The 9,546-nt window shown below is 34.5% G+C and overlaps 1 long non-coding RNA gene across 1 annotated transcript in view; it reads right to left on the minus strand.

Annotated features, from left to right (window-relative positions):
- Window positions 1-5,159: 5,159 nt before the first annotated feature.
- LOC118764696 overlaps window positions 5,160-9,546 on the minus strand; it is a 21,305-nt gene continuing 16,918 nt past the window's right edge. The window contains exon 3 of the long non-coding RNA XR_005000502.1: window positions 5,160-5,304. This is a non-coding gene — a long non-coding RNA (uncharacterized LOC118764696). The remainder of the gene's footprint in view (window positions 5,305-9,546) is intronic.

Below are 9,546 nucleotides of genomic sequence, written 5' to 3' on the forward strand. Positions count from 1 at the left end.
GGTAGATACAAACATATGAAACTAAATATTCTTATAATGTTGATATTTATTTACTGTACACTAGCTAAGCGACATATACTAGGGACATAAATGAAAACGATTGTAGGAAAGAAATGACATCGTTTAAGTTGAAAATATCTCCTAAAAACATGCAGACAAGATTATAACCACAAATAGCAAGTGATGATAAATTTCGTTCATCTTATACCAATACTCAAAAAATATGCAAACAAAATTGAACAGCAGGATATTTGAAATAATGCGGCATTTAATTTCGCATTTATGATCAGTAATTATTTAGATTGGATGTTTTAAAACATTTTTTACTCTAGACAAACGACGTAATTTGAAGTGTTAAATGGCAAAAACCGAGTGGTATCACTAATTGCTTCAATTTAGTGTTGCTCATCGAGTCAGAACTTAAATCTTTGTTTACCAAATATTCTCCTGTAAATTTATCCTAAACGGGTGCGCCTTAAATCTCCTGTTGAAATGAGCATATTCGCAAAACATCAAAATATGATTGTCAACAGTGTCGCAAGTTTTGATTGGTTCACACACAAAAAAAAATATTCTTCACAAAATGCGTCACATGTTCAAGCACATGCAGCATTTTTTTATTTTGACCTGCGGCATATGTGAGTAGCAGAATTCAATTTTTTTTAATGAAATTTCAGCGTCGATGTTTTGGAGTTATAAAAGAAGTTTCAACTTCTAACGAAATAAAAAGACGTTCATCAATCTATATATTGCTTCTCAATTTGTCAAGCATTATCAACAAGAAAAGTTACAATCGATGAAAATGGAATGACGACATCTTTTCTGCTATCTCGTTTGAGAATTTCCGTCACAATTAAACGGAAAATATGCCCCCCCCCCCAAGAGCGATCTAGAAAGCCTTTCTGGAGACACTCGATCTGCTAGAAACAGCAGTTAGATATTTCAGCTAAACCTCAAGAGTCTTAAAAACGGGAAGGACACACTGGATAATGCTCTCTTAAATAGTTCTGGCTACACAAAAACAAGCATAGACTAATATATGTTCGTTTATCTTAAAGTGAAATGAAAATTAATTTTGCTATTTCAGATGGGTTCTTGCTTCGAGGAAGTATTGTGAAATGTGAAGCCCACAGTGTAAAATGTGAAATATTTATCATATAATGTGAAGCATGACGTATCGTTAAATATGAAGTACATATCTTAAATTATGAATATAACATGAAGATATGTGTTGTAAAAGGAAAGAAAAATACGAAGTGAAATATATATCGTGGAATAGGTGGTGTGTATATATAATACATTATATATATATATATATATATATATATATATATATATATATATATATATATATATACAGTGAAATGTGAAATTATATCGTGAAATATGAATATATATATAACGTGAAATGTGAAGTCGATCGTCTGATACATCTAATCTATCTCTCTCATTCGCACCAGCACTATGCTTTGGGAAAGATTCTACAACCAGTTTGATTTGCATCCAAAGCAGTGTTATTTTATTTCTTGTAGTGCGCTGTTGTTTTTATTATTTTAGTTTAGCAGATAATGGGATTCGATCACGCAGATAACTCACTATCAAATGGAATATTTTAAAAGAATTAATGTCGGAATACGTAACAGATAAATCTCTAGAAATTGATGAAGCGTAACTGTACAGTATGGCCGTTCTATAATTTGAAGATAAATTAGTTTATTTTGGCATCATCAATATAGAAAATTCTATAGAAATTCCCGAACCAACAAGTAAGAGTCTACGTGGTCTCTCTAACTGCTAAAAATAGCTGCCAGCTTTTCTTTAAACTGTACTCAACTAGCTTAAAAGAAGATATATTGAATAATGTAGCTTTCTCGTGGTAGTTGGGTGCTGTGAGATTTGGAAAATGTTGTGGAATTAAGAAGATTGTAAAAATTTTTTAATTTGTCGAACATTATAACGAAGAGAGCTGCATATGTTTGTCATTAATACATTTTAAATCTTTTATCGTTTACTTGTTTCTACGACCATGCTGGGGCACCGCCTTGAAGAATTTTAGTCGAACGAATCGACCCAGGTACTTATTAATTTATTTTTAAACCCGATCCTTATTCTATCGGTGTCTTTTGCTGAATCGGTAGGTTACGGGGGATGTAAGCACACCAACGGCGGTTGTCACGCCGTGGTGGGCAAGACACACACACGCACACACAGACACATACATGTGTGTGTGTGTGTGTGTGTGTGTGTGTGTGTGTGTATGTATGTATTATATAACTATAAACAAACTAAAGTTTGTTTTTCTATGAGCGTCGAAATGCGTATTGTAAGATACAAATAAGATGATGATATATTGTCGAACGCAGAGACGCCGTTAGAACAGCAGAAATATTAGGTAATTTACCCTTACAAAGCGGAAAAATTGGGTCCATTGCTGGTTGGTTGTTGACAAATTTTTCCGTTTTGTAAGGGATATTTACCCAATATTTCTTCTGATCTAACGTTTTCTCTGCATTCAAATATAAATTATCATTTTATTTGTATCTGATATATGTATATATATATAATATATATATATATAATATATATATTATATATATATTCGTCTTCTAAGTGTTTTGCATTCTTGTCCCAGTTTGTATTTTTCTACATATAATAATAATAATATATACATATATATATATGACAGACTTCTTTCAGTTTCTGTCGCCCAACTTCACTCACATGGCTTTGGTCAGCTCGGAACTATAATAGAAGACACTTGCTTAAGGTACCACGCAGCGTGATTGAGCCTAGAACCATGTAGTTGGGAAGCAAACTTCTTATCCTGCAGCCACATCTAGACGGAAAATAATATTCTCCCAACATTTTGGTGAAGACCGCTTGAGAACTAATTGTGAAGGGAGAAGAATTTTTGGAGAGAAAACAATTAAAAGAAGCTATTAAAAAAAAAAACTGATCTCATGAAAGGCAAACGACGACAATCTATTTGTTCGAACTTACTTTTGCTATACACGTTTCAGTGTGTTCGTGGGTATATGTAAATTTGGTTTCATAGTTACAAGTAGTAGTAGTAGTAGTAGTAGTAGTAGTAGTAGTAGTAGTAGTAGTAGCAGTAGTAGTAGTTGCAGTAGCAGTAGCATTCTTTAGTTTCCTCGGTCCTGATCAGGCAGATATGAGCAACAGCAAGCGCTCCTGCCAATGTAACTCTGTCCATTTATACTCTCGGGGGGCTATACTTATGCATTCAAGCTAGTGTAATGTACTTTGAGGGAGATTTGGCTGTTACTGCTGCAATCGTAAAATCCCCACATGCACAATATCTGTGTTTTATGCTGGAAGACATGCTCTATACCTTCTATAAGTTTAAACTCTCTATGAATCCAGGATACAATGATGATGATAATAATCCTATCAACAATAGGTACACGGCCTGGAATTTTGGGCAGAGGGAATTAGTCGGTTACATCGACCTTAGTATTTGACTGGTACATATTTCATCACTCCCGAAAGGATGAAAGGCAAAGTCGACCTCGGCGAAATTTGAGCCCAAAACGTAAAGACGGATAAAATGCTGCTAAGCGTTTTGTCCGTTGTCGTAAAGATTCAGCCAGCTCGTTGCTTTAACGATAAGGAAAATTATGGTTTCAAATTTTGGCACAGGGCCAGAAATTTTGAGGTGGGTAGATGAGTGAATTAGATCGATCTCAGTGTTCAACAGGTGCTTATTTCATCGATCTCGAAAGGATGAAAAGCAAAGTCGACCTCGTCGGAATTTGAACTAAAACGTAAAGATGGAAGAAATACTGCTAAAGAGTTCGTCCGATGCCGTAACGATTCTGTTTAGATCGCCTCCTTAAAGATAAAGGAAATAATGAAATTCCGAAATTTACAAAACAAAACAGAGGAAGGTTTTAGAAATCTACCTTAAAATATTCCATACATTATATTTTAGTGAAGACTTTTTCGCTGCTTACATAGAAATTAAAATGCATTCACACACACACATCCACATACAACTACATGCATACATGATTTTAAATAAATGCATACAATATATAAATATGTGTTTGCCCACACAGAGATATCGTGGCACTCCGTCGGTTACGATGACGAGGGTTCCAGTTGATCTGATCAGCGAAACAGACTGCTCGTGAAATTAACGTGCAATTGGCTGAGCACTCCACATACTCGAGTACCTTTAACATAGTTCTCGGGGAGATTCAGCGTGACACAGAGTGTGACAAGGCTGTCCCTTTGAAATACATGTATAACAGAAACAAGATGAAAGAGGGAGAAAAAGTTGTGGTGAAATAGTACAGCAGGGTTCGCCACCACCCCACTTCGGAGCCTCGTGGAGCTTTACGTGTTTCCGCTCAATAAAAACTCGCAACACCCGCTCTGGGAATCGAAACCGCGATCCTACAACCGCAAGTCCGCTGCTCTAACCACTGGGCTATTGCGCCTCCACACAGGTATCCTAACACAGAGATAAAGAGTTTCTACACACTCTCATATGCACATATACACACTCTCCTTAGTAAATACACACATCACATGGCTTAGTGTTTGGGACGTCGGGCTCACAAACATGACGTATTGAGTTTGATTCCTAGACCTGGCTGTGTGATGTGTTCTTGAGCAAGACACTTTATTTCACGCTGCTCCAGTTCACTCAGCTGTAGAAATATGTTGTGAAATCATTGGTGCCAAGTTGTATCAGCCTTTGCCTTTCCCTTGTATGACATCGGTGGCATGGAGAGGGGAGACTGGTATGCATGAGCAACTGCTAGTCTTCCATAAACAACTTTGCTCAGACTTGTGCCTCGGATGGGAACTTTCTAGGTGCAATCCCATGGTCATTCGTGACCAAAGTTGGCCTTTACTTTTACTATACCCTAAGTGTGTGTGTGTAGTGTTTGTGTGTGTGTTTCTGGGTGTATGTATGTAGGTGCAGGTGTGTGCGTGCGGGCGTGTGCTTGTCTGTGTGTGTGTGTGTGTGTGTGTGTGTGTGTGTGTGTGTGTGTGTGTGTGTGTGTGTGTGCATGTGTATATAAAAGAACGCAAATGGGGTCCAAAATGCCATGTATTCTTATTTGTACCCTCGCCGCGCACCTAGAACCAGCGTTGAGTCTGATCTACGGTGTAAATAATGTTTGGTACTTCCATATCTACAGTATTCTACCAATACATGATGCCTTCATGGTTGTTTACCTCATTGTAAACTCTATGTTATTGTACCTAGCCATTGCTGGCATCTTACGTGTTCTAGTGCCTAGATTCTAATGAATCCTATGACTAATCACTCTCTATCTCTCTCATACACTCTGTGTGTGTATGTGTGTATGTGTGTCTGTGAGTGTGTGTGTGTGTGTGTGTGTGTGTGTGTGTATGTCTGTGTGTGTGAGTGTATGTGTGTGTGTGTGTTAAATAAAATGAGACAACAAAGCCAAGGCGGTGTGGAATTTTCAGAACATTTATAAAGAGAAAGTTAGTCTTATAGCTGTTTCTGGGATATTGGGGATATCCCTTCATCGGAGACGATGTGAGATGGCTAAACAGAGAGAAATATTAGAGTTCAATATAAATTATATAAAGATGTTATAGTGACAGTTCAATTATCCAAGGCAAGTGGTGTGTAGAAGTGGTAGAAATACTCTTTGTCCGTGGTATGTAAATTCCAATAGGAGTTCATATTTTGTATTTACAAATAGAAAGTATGGAGACGTAGATCCCATACTTTCCATTTGTAATGACAAAATTTGAACGCCTATAGGATTTTACATACCACGGACAAGGAGTATTTCTACCACTTCTACACACCACTTTCCTTGGATAATGGAACTGTCACTATAACATCTTTATATATTTTTATTTTTATTTCTATTTCTACTTTCATTCTCCTGTTTCCCTCTGCAGTCCCTATTTCCTCCTTTTCCAAAATGACTCCTTATATTGAATTCTAATATTTCCCTCTATTTAAGCATCTCACATCGTCTCTGATCCCTAATATCCCCAAAACAGCTATAAGACTAACTTTCTCTTTATAAATGTCCTGAAGACTTCCACACAACCATTTGGCTTTGTTGTTTCATTTTATTTAACATATACATGCTCATACAAGACCCGTTGTAGACTCCTCACTCGTATTATTATTGGACCGAGAGTATAACTACGGTCCTTTCATAGCACTTACAAAGCAATACCTACCACCCTGGGTCTCCTGGATACCAACATTGCTCATATATATACATATATATATATATATTGTATGTGTGTAGGTATATATATGTATACATACCGAGAGAGGGAGAGAGAGAGTAGTTATATATATATATATTATATATATTATATATATATATATATCTTTATACATGCACACACAGATAATTACACGTTTGTAAACATATATATATATATATATATATATATATATATATGATTACATATATATATTTAGATAGAAATTCTAGAGGGAGACAGACAGACTGGTAGTAGACAGAAGTAATTTTATAGACAAATACAAACATGAATTATTTCTATACGAAAGACTAGAATGTCTTTTGCATGGAGCAACTAAAAATGACATCGATTCATAATGAACCATCTATCCACACATATATATTTCTATTGATATTACATGTACCGTGCCTCCACCTGAATTTATTTAATCATGACTTGAATAAGTTATAACATTATAGTGTCTAATGAAAAAGATCAATTTCAGAAGACTCATCTCTCTAACCGTTTCCTTCCGCTACGAGAGATGGTCAGTATTTTGCAAAAGATGCGATGACAATCAACTTGGCCATTGACTTAAATCTCTGCAATTGTTTGGGAAGCAAATAAGAATTTTAAATTTCCTGTACTTGAAAAATGACGTTATAGCGAAATATACATGCATTCTTGTGGATAGCCTATTAGAAAAGCTACTTCCTTAATCACTGATGATGCATTTAATCCCTGATATATATATACATATACATATATATATATATATATATACATATACATAATATATATATATAATATATATATATTATATATATATATATGTATGTATGTATGTATGTATGTATATATATATGTATGTATGTATATATATGTATGTATGTATGTATGTAGTATGTACGTATGTAATTATTGTGTGTGCATGCATGTGGGTGTGTTTGTGTGTGCATACATGTATATGTATGTATATGCATAGATTATCATTATTATTATTATTATTATCATTATTATTATATTATTATTATTATTATTATTATTATTCATATTTTATAGTAGCCCTATTATATAGTGTACATTATATATTCATATAAGCATACATACGTACATACATATACATACATTTACATATATATATATATACATGTATACATATATGTATATATATATATACATGTATACATATATGTATACATATATATATATATATATATATATATATATATATATATATATATGTATATATATATATATATATGTATATATATATATATATATTTATATATGAAATAATGTACATGTGTATATGAATGTGTGCCTGTATCATAATGTTCTATTTAGGATGCTGAACAGCGGTTGGGTTAATGTTGGCTAGAGTTGTAGTGAAGAGGATGGTGCGCGGAGGAGAAATTCTGGTTGGTGGCGATTGTGATGTTAGCAGTATTAATAATGAAGGACGGCAGTTGTTGTTTGATGTGGTAGTGTTGCCGTCGTTGTTGTTGCTGTTATTGTTGCTGTTTCTCGTAGTGGTTATAGTAGTGATTGTGGTACGATGCTGGTGGCAGTGAAGAAAAATGCTTAGCCAATTTAGGAGATAATTAAATCTAAAGTAGTTGTTGCTTGTAAATAGTGAGACTTGGATGCATCAGTAGATAAACATTGATAAGAAGAACAAGTATAGTTAACTGCCTGTTGACCAACTTAAAAGGACAAAGTATATGATTAAATACAATTAAATACAGTTCTCTGAGTATTGAACCTTGACCGAAGCCAAACAATGAACAATGAAGTGAAAGTCATGGAGAGAAGAGGCGCGGCAAATGTCTCCAGTATTAAAATATATTATAAAAAGCCACACTATGGAAAACACTTGCCGACATGTTTGTTTAATAGTACAATACATAGTTCCTTCCGTTCACAGTCTGTTGAAATCCCACAAGATAATCACCATCAAGCTTAGACAATGCCATGAGGTCCCCAATTTCCCGAAAGAGGAAGTGGCCATTGTACAGTGGACAGCTGGTCAAATGAAAGAGCATGCACAGCTGTAATGGGGTTGATGTCATAGACTAGCAGAACGGAAGCAGAAGACTGCGAAGAGGATGAAAGTGTGTTTTATAAGAGAACCTATCTATACACTGGATCATCTATATCAGTAAATTCGGCATTCTTTTAGATTCGTGTTTTCACTGTCTGTCTGTTTTGTTGGAGTTTTAGCTTTTACCAACACTGTGCTTTGTTATAGATAATATTTTATACCTCAATTAGTTTGCTGATAATAGTGTAGTCGTAGTAAAGATCAGTATATTTTGTAATATACAGAATTTACCTATAACACAATCTCGTTTTCAAATCCAGAGAAGAACTTATATATTCTTCGGTTTGGAGTCAATATTGCCTCTTAATTTCATGAACTCCGAGTTTTAGCTATTAAACCACTTTATCTCATCCCCGATCAAATGCGTTCCAGTAGTGACTATCTTCTCAATTTGTATATCTCGAACTACAATGGTTACATTGTTCAAAGTATTCCGCCCCACCTTGTCTTTTAGACGGTAGATTTATATGAGGGAATTCTGCTACTATTTCTGGCTGTTCGAAAAAGAGTAGAAAGAGTATTACATTAGCAAGCAAAAATTTCAATAGTTCACATCCTAGAGCATCTGTTGCGCTGTTTCTAATGCCATGTCTCTTACATTCATTAGAATCAAATTTAATACTAGAGATACGTGTGTAGCTCACCAACATTAATTATCATTAATTATCTAGCTTTTCGTCGATTTTGGTGTTGAGTTCAACTCTTTTGATGGACCACTGTAGAAATAATACCACAGTAGGTTTGCTCTGCAAATTTTATTACAATGAAAGCTAAAATAAACTTGATATAAATTAAAAATATCCCCGGGATTCTTGAAACTAGAATTATAAATACAACACGGGCCTAAACATTTTGGACGATATCAATACAAACGTGTCTCAGAAATTCAGGAATAAAACTATACGAAAATATTTAGAGATTTACAGGCATTTTTATAGTTTCGTTGCAATGAAGGCTTTGGCAATTTTACAATGAGTTGACCTCCATATTGTGAAAAGATCAAGATACAAGCTCTATATGAATTACAATATCATTCGTTTGGTTTGACTTTATTAAGCTCACATTCTGAAATATTTAAAACAAAGAACTATCCAAGCTAGTATTGCCAGAATGTAATAAACACAAAATATTTTCTTTGTTGAAAAAGGTCCAGTAATCCTGAAAATGAAGATATATTCACTGAAGTGGAATGGAATTCTAATTACATGAAGAAATGCACTAAT

Source organism: Octopus sinensis, linkage group LG9, assembly GCF_006345805.1.
Source record: "Octopus sinensis linkage group LG9, ASM634580v1, whole genome shotgun sequence".
NCBI lineage: Eukaryota > Metazoa > Mollusca > Cephalopoda > Octopoda > Octopodidae > Octopus > Octopus sinensis.